Here is a 20035-nt window from a genome sequence, read left to right as displayed (position 1 = left end):
CTTTGGAACTTTGGAGCAAATTGCTGTAACGTTTTTCTTTATGTTTTTAGAGGCCGCTGCCATCTTTCTATCATTACCTGTCTTCACTTTTATTGTTGGGAGTATTATTAACCTTTAAAAATAAATTTTCAAAAAATACTTCTCATGGTAGAATATAGATACAGAAAAATCACATAAAACAAATGTATAGCTTAATGAATTACTAAGGTAAACACCCTTAAACACCATCCAGGTCAAGAAATGGAACATTGCCAGCCACTCTACAGCCCATCCACAAGTCCTAACCAATCACAAACCTCTCTTTTCTCCCCACATGTAATAGTGCCCCTGAATTTTAAGGTATTCACTATCATATTCACTTACATGGTTTTCTACTTTAAAGTATTAGCACCCAAGTGTGACTTCCTTAGCACTACAGTTTGGTTTCCCAACTTTTTAGTTTTCTGATATCTTTTTTCCTTACCTACAATCAGTTCTATTTGTAAACATAAATTTATTAATCAGAACCAGTGCTATGTCAATGTATTTCTATTCACTTTGGTTGCCTGAAGCCCATTCTCTTGTAAATTCCTCAGGAAGAACTCATGGGAACAATAGTCTCTGAATTCTTGCATATTGAAAGCAACTTAAGACCTTTATACTTGAAAATCAGCTTGGCTAAATATCAAATTCTTGGCTCACAGCATCTCTAAGATGTCAGTATGGTTTTATTGGTAATCTAATTTTCTTTTCCTTATAAATAATTTGATATTTTTACCAAGATTCTCAAAAGATTTTATTTTCTTTAAAGACCAGTAATTTTATAGACGAATTCTTCATGTTGGTTGCCCTGGAGTAAATTTTTCAGGGAGTATATGGGTTGATCTTTCAGTGTGCAGTTTCGAATCTCATTTTTTTAATTTCAAGAATTTTTTTGAGTTGTAGATTTTAGTATTTGTTCTGTTCTTTACTTTGAGTTTCTTCTCTTGATGACACCTATTATGTATATATTAAATCATCTTTGCCTATCCTCTTAATTTGTTACTTTCTCTCAAATGTTCTTACCTTATTTTTAAAATTTTTTAATTGAAGTATAGTTGATTTAGAATGTGGTAATTTCTGCTATACAGCAAAGTGACTCAATAATACACATATATACTTTTTAATATTCTTTTCCATTATGGTTTATCCCAGGATATTGAATATAGTTCCCTGTCCTATACAGTAGGACCTCATTGTTAATCCATTCTATATGTAATAGTTTGCATCTCCTTACCCCAAACTTCCAATCCATCCTTTCTCCAACCCCCTCCCCCTTGGCAGCCACAAGTCTGTTCTCGTGATCATGGTATCTTCCCTGCCAGGTAAGTATACAAGTTTGTTCTCTGTGTCTGTGACTCTGTTTCTGTTTCATATATAAGTTCATTTCTGCCATATCTCAGAATCCACATATAAGTGATATCATACAGTATTTGTCTTTCTCTTTTTGACTTACTTCACTTAGTATGATAATCTCTAGTTGCATCCATGTTGCTGCAAATGGCATTATTTTGTTCTTTTTTATGGCTGAGTAGTATTCCATTGTATATATGTACCACATCTTCTTTATCCATTCATCTGTCAGTGGACATTAAGGTTGTTTCCATGTCTTGGCTATTGTGAACAGTGCCAACATGAACATAGGGGGACATGTATCTTTTTGAATTATACTTTGGTCCGGATATATGCCCAGGAGTGGGATTGCTGGATCATATGGTAATTCTACTTTTAGTTTTCTAAGAAACTTCCATACTGTTTTCCATAGTGGCTGCACCAGTGTACATTCCCACCAACAGTGTAGGAGGGTTCCCTTTTCTCCATACCCTCTCCAGCGTTTGTTGTTTGTAGATTTTCTGATGATGCCCATTCTGACTAGCGTGAGGTGATATCTCATGCCTCCCATTCCGTAGGTTGTCTTTTTGTTTCGTTTATGGTTTCCTTTGCTGTGCAAAAGCTTGTAAGTTTGATTAGGTCCCATTTGTTTATTTTTGTTTTTATTTCTATTGCCTTGGAAGACTGACCTAAGAAAACATTGATATGATTTATGTCAGAGAATGTTTTACCTATGATCTCTTCTAGGAGTTTTATGGTATCATATCTTATGCCATTTTGAGTTTATTTTTGTGTATGGTGTTAGGGTGTATTGTAACTTCATTGATTTACATGCTCCTGTCCAACTTTCCCAGCACCACTTGCCGAAGAGACTGTCTTTCTCCCATTTTATATTCTTCCCTCCTTTGTTGAAGATTAATTTACCGTAGGAGTGTGGGCTTATTTCAGGGCTCTCTGTTCTGTAAAATTGATCCATATGTATGTTTCTGTGACAATATCACATTGTTTTGATCACTGTAACTTTGTAGTATTGTCTGAGTGTAGGAGGGTTTTGCCTCCTGCTTTGTTATTTTTCCTTAGGATTGCTTTGGCAATTCTGGGTCTTTTATAGTTTCATATAAATTTTAGGATAATTTATTCTAGTTTTGTGAAAAATATCATGGGTAATTTGATACCTCTTTTTTTAACATCTTTATTGGAGTATACTTACTTTAAAATGGTGTGTTAGTTTCTGCTGTATAACAAAGTGAGTCAGCTATACGTATACATATACCCCCATATCTCCTCCCTTTTGCATCTCCATCCCACCCTCCCTATCCCACCTCTCTAGGTGGTCACAAAGCACCAAGCTAATCTCCCGCTGCTATGCTGCTGCTCCCCACTATCTATTTTACATTTGCTAGTGTTTATATGTCCATGTCACCCTCACTTCATCCTAGCTTACCCTTCCCACTCCCCGTGTCCCCAAGGCCATTCTCTACATCTGCGTCTTTATTCGTGTCCTGCCTCTAGGTTCTTCAGAACCATTTTTTTTTATATTCCATATATATGTGTTAGCATACAGTATTTATTTTTCTCTTTCTGACTTATTTCACTCTGTATGACAGACTCTAGGTCCATCCACCTCACTACAAATAACTCAGCTTTGTTTCTATTTATGGCTGAGTAATATTCCATTGTGCATATGTGCCACATCTTCTTTATCCATTCATTTGTCGATGGACACGAAGGTTGTTTCCATGTCCTGGCTACTGTAAATAGTGCTGCAATGAACATTGCAATACATGACTCTTTTTGAATTATCAGTTTACATTCCCACCAACAGTGCAGCAGGGTTCCCTTTTCTCCACACCCTCTCCAGCATTTATTGTTTGTAGACATTTTGAGGATGGCAATCCTGACTGGTGTGAGGCGATACCTCATTGTAGTTTTAATTTGCATTTCTCTAACGATTAGTGGTGTTGAGCATCTTTTAATGTGTTTGTTGGCCATCTGTATATCTTCTTGACAGAAATGTTTATTTGGGTCTTCTGCCCATTTTAGGATTGGGTTGTTGGTTTGTTTGATATTGAACTGCATGAGCTGCTTGTATATTTTGGAGACTAATCCTTTGTCAGTTCCTTCATTTGCAAATATTTTCTCCCATTCGGAGGGTTGTCTTTTCATCCTGTTTATGGTTTCCTTTGCTGTGCAAAAGCTTTTACATTTCATTAGGTCCCATTTCTTTATTTTTGCTTTTATTTCCATTACTCTAGGAGGTGGATCAAAAAGGATCTTGTTGTGATTTATGTCATAGAGTGTTCTGCCTATGTTTTCCTCTAAGAGTTTGATAGTGTCTGGCTTTATATTTAGGTCTTTAAGAAATTTTGAGTTTATTTTTGAGTATGGTGTTAAAGAGTGTTCTAATTTCATTCTTTTATATGTAGCTGTCCAATTTTCCCAGCACCACTTATTGAAGAGGCTGTCTTTTCTCCATTGTATACTCTTGCCTCTCTTATCTAAGATAAAGTGACCATATGTGTGTGGGTTTATCTCTGGGCTTTCTATCCTGTTCCATTGATCTATACTTCTGTTTTTGTGCCAGTACCAGACTGTCTTGATAACTGTAGCTTTGTAGTATAGTCTAAAGTCTGGGAGCCTGATTCCTCCAGCTCCATTTTTCTTTCTCAAAGTTGCTTTGGCTATTCAGGGTCTTTTGTGTTTCCATACAAACTGTAAAATTTTTTGTTCTAGCTCTGTGGAAAATGCCATTGGTAGTTTGATAGGTATTGCATTGACTCTGTAGATTGCTTTAAGTAGTATAGTCATTTTCACTTTGTTGATTCTTCTAATCCAAGAAGATGGTATATCTCTGCATCTGTTTGTATTATCTTTGATTTCTTTCATCAGTGTCTTATAGTTTTCAAAATACAGGTCTTTTACCTCCTTAGGTAGGTTTATTCCTAGGTATTTTGTTCTTTTTGTTGCAATGGTAAATGGTAGTGCTTCCTTAATTTCTCTTTCAGATTTTTCATCATTAGTGTATAGGAAGGCAAGAGATTTGTGTGCATTAATTTTGTATCCTGCTACTTTACCAAATACATTGATTAGCTATAGTAGTTTTCTGATAGCATCTTTAGGATTCTCTATGTACAGTATTATGCCATCTGCAAACAGTAACAGTTTTACTTCTTCTTTTCCAACTTGGATTCCTTTTATTTCTTTTTCTTCTCTGATTGCTGTTGCTAAAACTTCCAAACCTATGTTGAATAATAATGGTGAGAGTGAGCAACCTTGTCTTGTTCCTGGTCTTAGTGGAAATGTTTTCAGTTTTTCACCATTAAGAATGATGTTGCCCTTCTCTCCATTGTGAGCAGACACAGCAAGAGGCAGTCTACAAACCAGGGAAAGGGCTCTCCTCAGAACCCAACCATGCTGGTTCCTTGATCTCAGGTTTCCAGCCTCCAGAGCTGTGAGAAGATAAATTTCCATTTTTGAAGCCACCAGTCTATGATAATTTGTTATGTCATCCCAAGCTGACTAAAACGAGGCTCACTTAGAAAATTGCTCTTATAGATGATCAAGTGCAAATCTTAATTGCAATGACATTTAAAGAATAGATTTATACACTTCCGGGTAAGATGGCGGAAGAGTAAGACGCGGAGATCACCTTCCTCCTCACGGATACACCAGAAATACAGCTACACGTGGAACAACTCCTACAGAACACCTACTGAACGCTGGCAGAAGACCCCAGACCTCCCAAAAGGCAAGAAACTCCCCACATACCTGGGTAGGGCAAAGCGGAGAGATTCCCGCACAGAGGATCGGTGCCGAGCGGCACTCACCAGCCCTAGAGGCTTGTCTGCTCGCCCGCCGGGGCGGGCGGCGCTGGAAGCTGAGGCTCGGGCTTCGGTCAGAGCGCAGGGAGAGGACTGGGGCTGGCGGCGAGAACTCAGCCTGAAGGGGGCTAATGTGCCACAGCTAGCCGGGAGGGAGTCCGGGAAAACTCTGGAGCTGCCGAAGAGGCAAGAGACTTGTTCTTCCCTCTTGGTTTCCTGCTGCGCGAGGAGAGGGGATTAAGAGCGCTGCTTAAAGGGGCTCCACAGACGGGCGCGAGTCGCGACTGAAAGCGCGGAGCCCAGTGACGGGCGTGGGACGCTGGGGCTGCTGCTGCCGCCGCCAAGAAGCCCGTGTGCGAGCGCAGGTCACTGTCCACACCGCCCTTCCGGGAGCCTGAGCAGCCCGCCACTGCCGGGGTCCCGGGATCCAGGGGCGGCTTCCCTGGGAGAACGCACGGCGCGCCTCGGGCTGGTGCAACGTCACGCCGACCTCTGCCGCTGCAGGCTCGCCCCGCACTCCGTGCCCCTCCCTCCCGCCCGGCCTGAGTGAGCCAGAGTTCCCGAAGAGGCTGCTCCTTTAACCCTTTCCTGTCTGAGCGAAGAACAGACGCCCTCCGGCGACCTACACGCAGAGGCGGGGCCAAATCCAAAGCTGAGACCCGGGAGCTGTGAGAACAAAGAAGAGAAAGGGAAACCTCTCCCAGCAGCCTCAGAAGCAGCGGATTAAAGCTCCACAATCAACTTGATGTACCCTGCATCTGTGGAATACATGAATAGACAACAAATCATCCCAAATTGAGGAGCCAGGAGTCAGTACTGTGCCTCTGAGGTGGGAGAGCCAACTTCAGGACACTGGTCCACAAGAGACCTCCCAGCTCCACATAATATCAAACGGCGAAAATCTTCCAGAGATCTCCATCTCAACACCAGCACCCAGCTTCACTCAACGACCAGCAAGCTACAGTGCTGGACACCCTATGCCAAACAACTAGCAAGACAGGAACACAACGCCACCCATTAGCAGAGAGGTGGCCTAAAATCATAAAAAGTCTGCAGACACCCCAAAACACACCACCAGACGTGGACCTGCCCACCAGAAAGACAAGATCCAGCCTCATCCACCAGAACACAGGCACTAGTCCCCTCGACCAGGAAACCTACACAACCCACTAAACCAACCTTAGCCACTGGGGACAGACACCAAAAACAACAGGAACTACGAACCTGCAGCCAGCAAAAAGGAGACCCCAAACACAGTAACATAAGCAAAATGAGAAGACAGAAAAACACACAGCAGGAGAAGGAGCAAGATAAAAACCCACCAGACCTAACAAATGAAGAGGTAATAGGCAGTCTATCTGAAAAAGAATTCAGAATAATGATAGTAAAGATGATCCAAAATCTTGGAAATAGAATAGACAAAATGCAAGAAACAGTTAACAAGGACCTAGTAGAACTAAAGATGAATCAAGCATCGATTAAAAACACAATAAATGAAATGAAAAATACTCTAGATGGGATCAATAGCAGAATAACTGAGGCAGAAGAACGGATAAGTGAGGTGGAAGATAAAATAGTGGAAATAACTAATGCAGAGCAAAATAAAGAGAAAAGAATGAAAAGAACAGAGGACAGTCTCAGAGACCTCTGGGACAACATTAAACGCACCAACATTCGAATTATAGGGGTTCCAGAAGAAGAAGAGAAAAAGAAAGGGACTGAGAAAATATTTGAAGAGATTATAGTTGAAAACTTCCCTAATATGGGAAAGGAAATAGTTAATCAAGTCCAAGAAGCACAGAGAGTCCCATACAGAATAAATCCAAGGAGAAATACGCCAAGACACATATTAATCAAACTGTCAAAAATTAAACACAAAGAAATCATATTAAAAGCAGCAAGGCAAAAACAACAAATAACACACAAGGGAATCCCCATCAGGATAACAGCTGATCTCTCAGCAGAAACTCTACAAGCCAGAAGGGAGTGGCAGGACATAATTAAAGTGATGAAGGAGAGAAACCTGCAACCAAGATTACTCTACCCAGCAAGGATCTCATTCAGATTTGATGGAGAAATTAAAACGTTTACAGACAAGCAAAAGCTGAGACAGTTCAGCACCACCAAACCAGCTTTACAACAAATGCTAAAGGAACTTCTCTAGGCAAGAAACACAACAGAAGGAAAAGACCTACAATAACGAACCCAAAACAATTAAGAAAATGGGAATAGGAACATACATATCGATAATTACCTTAAATGTAAATGGACTAAATGCTCCCACCAAAAGACACAGATTGGCTGAATGGATACAAAAACAAGACCCATATATATGCTGTCTACAAGAGACCCACTTCAGACCTAGAGACACATACAGACTGAAAGTAAGGGGATGGAAAAAGATATTCCATGCAAATGGAAACCAAAAGAAAGCTGGAGTAGCAATTCTCATATCAGACAAAATAGACTTTAAAATAAAGACTACTAGAAGAGACAAAGAAGGACACTACATAATGATCAAGGGATCGATCCAAGAAGAAGATATAACAATTGTAAATATTTATGCACCCAACATAGGAGCACCTCAATACATAAGGCAAACACTAACAGCCATAAAAGGAGAAATCGACAGTAACACAATCATAGTAGGGGACTTTAACACCCCACTTTCACCAATGGACAGATCATCCAAAATGAAAATAAATAAGGAAACACAAGCTTTAAATGATACATTAAACAAGATGGACTTAATTGATATTTATAGGACATTCCATCCAAAAACAACAGAATACACATTTTTCTCAAGTGCTCATGGAACATTCTCCAGGATAGATCATATCTTGGGTCACAAATCAAGCCTTGGTAAATTTAAGAAAATTGAAATTGTATCAAGTATCTTTTCTGACCACAATGCTATGAGACTAGATATCAATTACAGGAAAAGAGCTATAAAAAATACAAACACATGGAGGCTAAACAATACATTACTTAATAACGAAGTGATCACTGAAGAAATCAAAGAGGAAATAAAAAAATACCTAGAAACAAATGACAATGGAGACACGACGACCCAAAACCTATGGGATGCAGCAAAAGCAGTTCTAAGAGGGAAGTTTATAGCAATACAATCCCACCTTAAGAAACAGGAAATATCTCGACTAAACAACCTAACCTTGCACCTAAAGCAATTAGAGAAAGAAGAACAAAAACATCCCAAAGTTAGCAGAAGGAAAGAAATCATAAAAATCAGATCAGAAATAAATGAAAAAGAAATGAAGGAAACAATAGCAAAGATCAATAAAACTAAAAGCTGGTTCTTTGAGAAGATAAACAAAATTGATAAACCATTAGCCAGACTCATCAAGAAAAAAAGGGAGAAGACTCAAATCAATAGAATTAGAAATGAAAAAGGAGAAGTAACAACTGACACTGCAGAAATACAAAAGATCGTGAGAGATTACTATAAGCAACTCTATGCCAATAAAATGGACAACCTGGAAGAAATGGACAAATTCTTAGAAATGCACAACCTGCCAAGACTGAATCAGGAAGAAATAGAACATATGAACAGACCAATCACAAGCACTGAAATTGAAACTGTGATAAAAAATCTTCCAACAAACAAAAGCCCAGGACCAGATGGCTTCACAGGCGCATTCTATCAAGCATTTAGAGAAGAGCTAACGCCTATCCTTCTCAAACTCTTCCAAAATATAGCAGAGGGAGGAACACTCCCAAACTCATTCTACGAGGCCACCATCACCTTGATACCAAAACCAGACAAGGATGTCACAAAGAAAGAAAACTACAGGCCAATATCACTGATGAACATAGATGCAAAAATCCTCAACAAAATACTAGCAAACAGAATCCAACAGCACATTAAAAGGATCATACACCATGATCAAGTGGGGTTTATCCCAGGAATGCAAGGATTCTTCAATATACGCAAATCAATCAACGTGATACACCATATTAACAAATTGAAGGAGAAAAACCATATGATCATCTCAATAGATGCAGAGAAAGCTTTCGACAAAATTCAACACCCATTCATGATAAAAACCCTGCAGAAAGTAGGCATAGAGGGAACTTTCCTCAACATAATAAAGGCCATATATGACAAACCCACAGCCAGCATCGTCCTCAATGGTGAAAAACTGAAACCATTTCCACTAAGATCAGGAACAAGACAAGGTTGCCCACTCTCACCACTCTTATTCAACATAGTTTTGGAAGTTTTAGCCACAGCAATCAGAGAAGAAAAGCAAATAAAAGGAATCCAAATTGGAAAAGAAGAAGTAAAGCTGTCACTGTTTGCAGATGACATGATACTATACATAGAGAATCCTAAAGATGCTACCAGAAAACTACTAGAGCTAATCAATGAATTTGGTAAAGTTGCAGGATACAAAATTAATGCACAGAAATCTCTGGCATTCCTATATACTAATGATGAAAAATCTGAAAGTGAAATCAAGGAAACACTCCCATTTACCATTGCAACAAAAAGAATAAAATATCTAGGAATAAACCTACCTAAGGAGACAAAAGACCTGTATGCAGAAAATTATAAGACACTGATGAAAGAAATTAAAGATGATACAAATAGATGGAGAGATGTACCATGTTCTTGGATTGGAAGAATCAACATTGTGAAAATGACTCTACTACCCAAAGCAATCTACAGATTCAATGCAATCCCTATCAAAATACCACTGGCATTTTTCACAGAACTAGAACAAAAAATTTCACAATTTGTATGGAAACACAAAAGACCCCGAATAGCCAAAGCAATCTTGAGAACGAAAAATGGAGCTGGAGGAATCAGGCTCCCTGACTTCAGACTATACTACAAAGCTGCAGTAATCAAGACAGTATGGTACTGGCACAGAAACAGAAAGATAGATCAATGGAACAGGATAGAAAGCCCAGAGATAAACCCACGGACATATGGTCACCTTATCTTTGATAAAGGAGGCAGGAATGTACAGTGGAGAAAGGACAGTCTCTTCAATAAGTGGTGTTGGGAAAACTGGACAGGGACATGTAAAAGTATGAGATTCGATCACTCCCTAACACCATACACAAAAATAAGCTCAAAATGGATTAAAGACCTAAATGTAAGGCCAGACACTATCAAACTCTTAGAGGAAAACATAGGCAGAACACTCTATGACATAAATCACAGCAAGATCCTTTTTGACCCACCTCCTAGAGAAATGGAAATAAAGACAAAAATAAACACATGGGACCTAATGAAACTTAAAAGCTTTTGCACAGCAAAGGAAACCATAAACAAGACCAAAAGACAACCCTCAGAATGGGAGAAAATATTTGCAAATGAAGCAACTGACAAAGGATTAATCTCCAAAATTTATAAGCAGCTCATGCAGCTCAATAACAAAAAAACAAACAACCCAATCCAAAAATGGGCAGAAGACCTAAATAGACATTTCTCCACAGAAGATATACAGACTGCCAACAAACACATGAAAGGATGCTCAACATCTCTACTAATTAGAGAAATGCAAATCAAAACTACAATGAGATATCATCTCACGCCAGTCAGAATGGCCATCATCAAAAAATCTAGAAACAATAAATGCTGGAGAGGGTGTGGAAAAAAGGGAACACTCTTGCACTGCTGGTGGGAATGTGAATTGGTACAGCCACTATGGAGAACGGTATGGAGGTTCCTTAAAAAACTACAAATAGAACTACCATATGACCCTGCAATCCCACTACTGGGCATATACCCTGAGAAAACCATAATTCAAAAAGAGACATGTACCAAAATGTTCATAGCAGCCCTATTTACAATAGCCCGGAGATGGAAACAACCTAAGTGTCCATCATCGGATGAATGGGTAAAGAAGATGTGGCACATACATACAATGGAATATTACTCAGCCATAAAAAGAAATGAAATTGAACTATTTGTAATGAGGTGGATGGACCTAGAGTCTGTCATACAGAGTGAAGTAAGTCAGAAAGAGAAAGACAAATACTGTATGCTGACACATATATATGGAATTTAAGAAAAAAAAAAGGTCATGAAGAACATAGGGGTAAGACAGGAATAAAGACACAGACCTACTAGAGAATGGACTTGAGGATATGGGGAGGGGGAAGGGTAAGCTGTGACAAAGTGAAAGAGCGGCATGGACATATATACACTACCAAACGTAAGGTAGATAGCTAGTGGGAAGCAGCCGCATAGCACAGGGAGATCAGCTCGGTGCTTTGTGACCGCCTGGAGGGGTGGGATAGGGAGGGTGGGAGGGAGACGCAAAAGGGAGGGGATATGGGAACATATGTATACATATAACTGATTAAATTTGTGATAAAGCAAAAAATAAAAATAAAAAAATAAAAAAATAAAAATAAAATAAAAAAAAAATAAAATAAAAAAAAAAAAAAAAAGAATGATGTTGGCTGTGGGTTTGTCATATATGGTCTTTATTATGTTGAGGTAAGTTCCCCCTATGCCTACTTTCTGGAGGGTTTTTATCATAAATGGGTGTTGAACTTTGTCAAAAGCTTTTTCTACATCTATTGAGATGATCATATGGTTTTTATCCTTCAATTTGTTAATATGGTTTATCACATTGATTGATTTGTGTATTTTGAAGAATTCTTGCATCCTGGGATATACCCCACTTGATCATGCTGTATCATCCTTTTAATGGGCTGCTGGATTCTGTTTGCTAGTATTTTGTTGAGGATTTTAGCATCTATGTTCATCAGTGATATTGGTCTGTAGTTTTCTTTTTTTGTGACATCTTTGTCTGTTTTTGGTATCAGGGTGATGCTGGCCTTGTAGAATGAGTTTGGTAGTGTTCCTCCTTCTGCTATATTTTGGAAGACTTTGAGAAGGATAGGTGTTAGCTCTTCTCTAAATGTTTGATAGAATTCGCCTGGGCAGCCTCTGGTCCTGGGCTTTTGTTTGTTGGAAGATTTTTAATCACAGTTTCAATTTCACTGCTTGTGATTCATTTGTTTATATTTTCTATTTCTTCTGGGTTCAGTCTCAGAAGGTTGTGTTTTTCTGAGAATTTGTCCATTTCTTCCAGGCTGTCCATTTTATTGGCATATCATTGCTTGTAGTAATCTCTCATGATTCTTTGTATTTCTGTAGTGTCAGTTGTTATTTCACCTTTTTCATATCTAATTCTATTGATTTGAATCTTCTCCCTTTTTTTGTTGATAAGTCTGGCTAATGGTTTATCAATTTCATTTATCTTCTCAAAGAACTAGCTTTTAGTTTTATTGATCTTGAGTATGGTTTCCTTCATTTCTTTTTTATTCATTTTGATCTGATCTTTATGATTTCTTTCCTTCTGCTACTTTGAACTTTTCTATTCTTCTTTCTCTAATTGCTTTAGCTGTAAGTTTAGGTTGTTTATTTGAGGTGTTTCTTCTTTCTTTAGGTAAGATTTTATTGCTATAAACTTCTCTCTTAGACTGCTTTTGCAGCATCCCATGGGTTTTGTGTCATCATGTTTTCATTGTCATTTGTTTCTAGGTATTTCTTGATTTCCTCTTTGATTTCTTCAGTGATCTCTTGGTTATTTAGTAACGTATTGTTTAGCTTCCGTGTGTGTATTTTTTCCTCTAATTGATATCTAGTCTTATAGGGTTGTGGTCGGAAAAGACACTTGATAACGATTTCAATTTTCTTAAGTTTACCAAGGCTTGATTTATGACTCAAGATACGATCTATCTTGGAGAATGTTCCATGAGCACTTAAGAAGAAAGTGTATTCTGTTGTTTTGGGATGGAATGTCTTATAAATATCAATTAAGTGCATCTTGTTTAATATGTCATTTAAAGCTTGTGTTTCCTTATTTATTTTCATTTTGAATGATCTGTCCATTGGTGTGGGGTGTTAAAGTCCCCTACTCTTATTGTGTCATTGTAGATTTCCCCTTTTATGGCTGTTAGCATTTGCCTTATGTAGTGAGGTGCTCCTATGTTGGGTGCATAAATATTTACAATTGTTATATCTTCTTCTTGGATTGATCTCTTGATCATTATGTAGTGTCCTTCTTTGTCTCTTGTAATACTCTTTCTTTGCAGGTGAACTGCCTATTTCCTCTTCATTTGTTTGGTCTGGTGGGTTTTTACCTTGCTCCATAATCTGCTGTTTGTTTCTCTGTCTTCTCATTTTGCTTACTTTACTGTGTTTGGCGTCTACTTTTGGCAGGTTGCAGGTTCGTAGTTCCCATTGTTTTTGGTGTCTGCCTTCAGTCGGTAAGGTTGGTTCAGTGGGTTGTGCAGGCTTCCTGGTGCAGGGGACTAGTTAGTGCCGGTGTTCTGGTGGATGAGGCTGGATCTTGTCTTTCTGGTGGGCAGGACTGCACCCAGTGGTGTGTTTTGTGGTGTCTGTGAACTTAGTATGATTTTAGGCAGCCTCTCTGCTAATGGGTTGGTTTGTTTTCCTGTCTTGCTAGTTGTTTGGCATGGGGTGTCCAGCACTGTAGCTTGCTGGTCGTTGATTGGAGCTGGGTCTTAGCGTCGAGACAGAGATCTCTGGGAGAGCTCTTGCCAATTGATATTACATGTGGCTGGGTGTTCTCTGGTGGTCCAATGTCCTGGACTCTGCTCTCCCACCTCAGAGGCTCAGACCTGACACCCGGCTGGAGCACCAAGACCCTCTCAGCCACAGGGCTTAGAACAAAAGGGAGGGGAAAAAAACAAAGAAAAAATAATAAAATAAAGAAAGTTATTAAAATTAAAAAATATATAATTAAAATTTTAAAAATGAAAAAGTCGTTTAAAAAAGAGAGCAACCAAACCAATAAACAAATCCACCAATGATAACAAGCACTAGAAACTATACTAAAAGAAATGGACAGACATAACCTTAGGACAAATGGTAAAAGCAAGCCTATACAGACAAAATCACACAAAGAAGCATATGGATACACATTCACAAAAAGAGAAAAAGGAAAAATATATACATATATATATTAAAAAAAGAAGAGAACAACCAAATCAATAAATAAATCTACCTATGATTATAAGCTCTAAATACGAAACTAAGATAAACATAAAACCAGAAACAAATTAGATGCAGAAAGCAAACCCCAAGTCTACAGTTGCTCCCAAAGCCCACCACCTAAATTTTGGGATGATTTGTTGTCTCTTCAGGTATTCCACAGATGCAGGGTACCTCAAGTTGATTGTAGAGATTTAATCCCCTGCATCTGAGGCTGCATGGAGAAATTTCCCTCTCTCTTCTTTGTTCACACAGCTCTGGGTGTTCAGCTTTGGATTTGGCCCTGCCTCTGCATGTAGGTCGCCCTCTGGCATCTGTTCTTCGCCCAGACAGGAGGGGGTTAAAGGATCACCTGATTTGGGGGCTCTGGCTCTCTCAGGCTGGGGGGCGGGAGGGAAGGGTACAGAATGCGGGGTGAGCCTGAGGCAGCAGAGGCCAGCATAATATTGCATCAGCCTGAGGGGCGCTGTGTGTTCTCCTGGGGAAGTTGTCCCTGGATCATGGGACCCTGGCAGTGGTGGGCTGCACAGGCTCCCAGGCGGAGAGGTGTGAATAGTGACCTGTGCTTGCACACAGGATTCTTGGTGGCTGCAGCTGCATCCTTCGCATTTCATACCCGTCTCTGTTGTCCGCACTGATAGCCGCAGCTCACGCCCATCCCTGGAGCTCGTTTAGGCGGTGCTCTGCCTTCTGTGGGCACTCGGGGAAGGAATGCCCTCACCTCGCACACCCCAAAACAATAGTCTCTTGACCCTTAGGCAGTTCCAGAGGTTTTCTCGGACTCCCTCCCAGCTAGCTGTAGCACACGAGCCCCCTTCAGGCTCTGTTCACGCAGCCAACCCCAGTCCTCTCCCTGGGATCTGACCTCCGAAGCCCGAGACTCAGCTCCCAGCCCCCGCCCACCCTGACGGGTGAGCAGACAAGCCTCTCGGGCTGGTGAGTGCTGGTCGGCACCGATCCTCTGTGCAGGCATGGTATCTATGACTGGCCATCTAGATTAGGGTGAATCTAGTAAATTAGCATTCAAACCAATTCCATGAAATACAGTGCTACCTTAACATCATAATTTTAATGTACAGAAGATTTTGATAAAATTCTTGAATAGATGAGGAAAAATAAGGAAAGTTCTAATCAAATGTTGAGAATGACATGAATAGCTCAGTGAAAATACTTAGGCTTATTTAATAACATCTTTGGCAAAAGCAGTATTTGTACAGTGACAATTACCTGCCCCAGTACAATTCCAAGCAAGTCTACACCATCAGATTTAGAGGCTATACTGAGCCTGCTTCTTCTGCTTTAGAACAATCTGGTCCTGCACCTCTATTTCATTACTCCTGATAATCTGCTTGAGTTGTTTCCTTTCTTAGAACAACCTAAGAATATGTCACTAATAAGAGGTGCATGTAAGTACACCGTAATCTCACTAAGGCCCCACAAGCAGACTTTTTAAAAATGCTTTCTACACAGGCCAATGGATCATGCTTGCATTTATTTCTGCTGTGTTTCATTGGAGATTTGGATTTGAGAAGGATAAGTGAAAGCTTATAGTCATAGAAGCCTTCCTGGCATGACTCATTTCTATAAGGAGGTAGAAAGGTAAATCAAATGACATTTCTAAGATTTTTCCAGACTTATGCTATAACTATTAAGAGAATGTTTTATGATTGGAACTGGCAAACTCCTTTCCTGGGATTTATCATTATATGTGAGCATAGGCTTTTAGGCTATACATCCCATACCATGCCTAAGACACTTTAGGGCTATAAAATGTTTACCATCCCCTGCCAATTAGCTCAGAGGGCTGGAGAACTGCTTTGAAGAAGCCAAGTCACAAGCTCCATCCCTGTAGAAGCCAGTTAGTGTCAAAGAAAAGATCTGTTCCCTGCCTAAAGCTTGCACCTTGAATCTCAGCCAGCTCTTGGCCACAGCACTCAGTTCATTTACCCTTGATCATAGGAGGAACCAGGAAAGAGAATGTAGATGGATCAAAGCAAAACCATCATCACTCTTGGACAGAAAATCTAAATAAAGTCATTTCCTCCTGACAGTGTCAAGAGCATCATTTTCTTAGAAGACATTATATATTCTATAATTTGATGAAATTATTCTTTTTGTATCCTTAAATTCCTTCCTATATGTAGATTATTCTTGGAATGCTAATGTTGACAATAGTCTGAATCTGTATTATATATGGACCATGGAGTGACATGAACTTCATAGAGAACATGTATTTCTTGGCTATAGTCATAACAATATGATGGATTGCCTGACTCATACTTGAGTTGCAGCAGGCTATACATACCCTTTTCTCCTTTCACTAGGTCTCTTTCCAGTTCATGCCCACATATGGATGGCTCTTTAATTTTAATGAAAGTTATACCGGGCTTTCCACCCTAAATTTTAATGAGAAAAAAAAAAAAGAGCAAAATAGCTAGTTTCATTCTCAGTCCCAGAGAATGGGGAAGAAGCCCAACCTTTTCATTTCAGATTCGTCTGCCTCAAATACGTCTCTCAGACATTCACATTTCTCCTTCCCTTATTTAATTCAGGTTTCTATGAAAAATTTCAGCTCTTTCTAGAGTACTTCCCAAAGCATCATTTCCACCATGATGTTCTCCTGGCCCCAAACATTATCTCCTTGCCTTGTTTTATTTTCTTTATAGCACTTATCTCTATCTGATATTAGATTTGATGATTACTTGTTTGTCCTTTTTGTTCCCTATTATATTACTAATGCTAAAACACTACCTGGAATAGAATAGGTTTTTTCAATATATATTTATTGAAAATGACTTAATATGAACATAAATTAACAAATAGACATTATAAGAGTAATATAATGGCATGCATATATAGTGACATCTTTTCAAATCAGCTTTAGTTTATTTTGAGACACAGCTTCCTTCCAATTACCCATTGTTTCAATCTTCCAAGGAAAAGCCTTACAAAATCTGAATAATGGTTGCTTCTCTTGCCACAGAGTTGCAAGTAATCTCTAGTTATTATTTTAATTACCTTTTTTTTTTTTTTGAGGTACGCAGGCCTCTCACTGTTGTGGCCTCTCCCATTGTGGAGCACAGGCTCCGGACGCACAGGCTCAGTGGCCATGGCTCACAGGCACAGCCACTCCGTGGCATGTGGGATCTCCCCGGACCAGGGCACGAACCCGTGTCCCCTGCATTGGCAGGTGGACTCTCAACCACTGAGCCACCAGGGAAGCCCCTTAATTAACTTTTTATAATGTTTAAGTCAAGCTATTTTTTGGTAATAGAGGTAAAATTGACATAATATAAAATTAACCATTTTAACATGTGCATTTCTCTGTCATTTAGTACATTGGCAATGTTGTGAAACCATTACCTCTATTTAATTTTAATCCATTTTCATCAGTGATGTTACTTTTTTAAAAACTTATTATTCATCTTGGAGTGGTAGAAAACTAACCCATTACATAGCAAAATGGTAAATAAAGGAAAGAATCAAGCATTTATCTCATCATCCCTATTTAAGCTATTATATGGGGTAAACAAATAGTAGATGAGGGAAAATGAGTCTTTTTAAAAGTATTCCAACTGATAAATAAAAAAGAAAGTATTAATTTGGTATTTCACTGTTTGGAATCCCCAAAGAATTAGTGGGTCTAGCCATTGAGCACAAGCAACAAATATCACAAAAAGAAAGACATCTAGATATTCTGTGCCTTGTAATAAAAGAACACAATCACATCTATAGTTTTGTCAAAGAGAGAAGAGAGAGTCTGCCCAAGCCTCTGCATTTAGCTGCCAATTTTCCAGAAACACAGAGGACAGGGAACATGTTGAACTACACCATGAGTATACAATCTGCAAAGTCCAGGCTGTGAGGAGCTCTATAGGGCAAATTCACTAACTTCTTCAAATAATAAATTGTAAGAAGTATAGGCTGGAAGAGAAACATATAGATTAAGAGACTTAAAAGACATAACAATTGTTTTTAATGGGCAAGATTAAACATAGTGTCTTAGGATACACGTTCAGGGAATAAAAATGTAAAGAAATGCAAAGAAATGATAAATATAGAAGTCATGGTCATGGTTATTCTAGAGAAGAGAGAAAGGATGGTGACTGGGACAGGGCATATGTTTGAGCTTAAAGTTCTGTTTCTTGATCTGGGTGAAGTTACAAGAGTGTAATTAAAAATTCATTAAGTTCTCCCTAAGATCAGGAATAAGACAGAATGCTGTTTTTTACCACTTATATTCAACATTGTACTAGAAGTTTCGACAAGAGCAATTAGGCAAAAAATAGAAATAAAAGGCATCCAAATGATAAAGGAAGAAGTAAATCTATCTCTCTTCCCAGATGGCATGATCCTGTATGTAAAAAACCCAAAAGAATGCACAAAAAAGTTACTGGAGCTAATAAATGAATGTAACAAAGTTGGAAGATACAAGATCCATGTGGAAAAGTCAGTTGTTTTATGTATATCAGCAATGAACAGTCTGAAAAGGAAATTAAGAAAACAATTCCATTTACAATAGCATCTAGAAGAATAAAATACCTATGAATATATTTAACCAAGGAGGTGAAAGACTTGTAAAATGAAAACTACAAAATGTTGCTGAATGAAATTAAAGATCTAATAAATGGAAGGACATCCTAGATTAATGAATTGTAAGACATAATATTGTTAAAGATATAAGTACTAACCAAAGTGGTCTACAGAGTCAATGCAGTCCTTGACAAAATTCCAATGGTCTTTTGGCATAAATGGAAAATCCAATCCTCAAATTGATAGGAAATTGCAAGGGGTTCTGAATAGCCAAAACAATATTGAAAAGAACAAAGTTGGAGGACTTACCCTTCCTGATTTTAAAACTTACTACAAATCAACAGTAATCAAAATATTGTGGTACTGGGATAAGGATAGACATATAGACTAATGGAATATAAGTGAAAGTGCAGAAATAAACCCGTACATCTATAGCTGATTGATTTTTAAAAAGGGTACTGAAACCATTCAATGGGGTAAGAATACTCTCTTCAACAAATGGTACTAGGCCAACAGTATACCCACATGCAAAAGAATGAACTGGGACCTCTTACTCACACCACTTATAAAAAAATAATCCCAAGTGGATCAATTATAGAGCTAAAATCATTAAATTCTTAAGAGAAAACATAGGGGTAAATATTCGTGACCTTGAATTAGGCAGTGGATTCATACATATAACACCAAAAACAGCAACAAATATAAATTAATAGGACTTCATCAAAATTAAAAACTTTTGAACATCAAAGGACATTCCAAGAAAATGAAAAGACAACCTACAGAAGAGGCAAAAATATTTGCAAATCATGTATCTAAGGATCTAGTATCTCAGATATATAAAGAACTCTTACAACTTAATAAAAAAGACAATTTTAAAATGGGAAAAATACTTGAATACTTTTCTTTAAAGTAGATATACAAATGCCCAACAAGCACATGAAAAGTTGCTCAACATCTTTAGTCATTAGGATATCACAAATCAAACCCACAAGCTACCACTTAACACCCACTAAGATGGCTATAAATAATTTAAAAACAAACAAACAACAGACAACAAGTGTAGTGAGGATGTGGAGAAATTGGAACCCTTGCACATTGCTGGTGAGAATGTAAAATGGCTCAGCTTTTGTGGCAAACGATTTGGTGGTTCCTCAAAAAGTTAAAGATATAATTATGACATAATTCCATAATTCCACTCCTAAGTATTACCCCCCAAAAAATTTGAGAACAGTTATTCAAATAAATGCATGTTCTTGAACATGTTCACATGTTCAAACCAGGAATATTCACAATAACCAAAGAGTAGCAACAGCGCAAATGTCCATCA

General features: G+C 38.5%; 1 protein-coding gene across 1 annotated transcript in view; it reads left to right on the top strand.

Moving 5' to 3' along the window:
- Nucleotides 1-20035, top strand: part of BBOX1 (gamma-butyrobetaine hydroxylase 1) — a gene marked incomplete at both ends in the record, with an annotated part of 76259 nt that overhangs the window by 30691 nt on the left and 25533 nt on the right. The window lies entirely within an intron of this gene.

Source organism: Hyperoodon ampullatus, assembly GCF_949752795.1.
Source record: "Hyperoodon ampullatus genome assembly, chromosome: 7".
NCBI lineage: Eukaryota > Metazoa > Chordata > Mammalia > Artiodactyla > Ziphiidae > Hyperoodon > Hyperoodon ampullatus.
The sequence above is the reverse complement of the archived record's forward strand: the minus strand, read 5'-3'. Positions and strand labels throughout refer to the sequence as shown.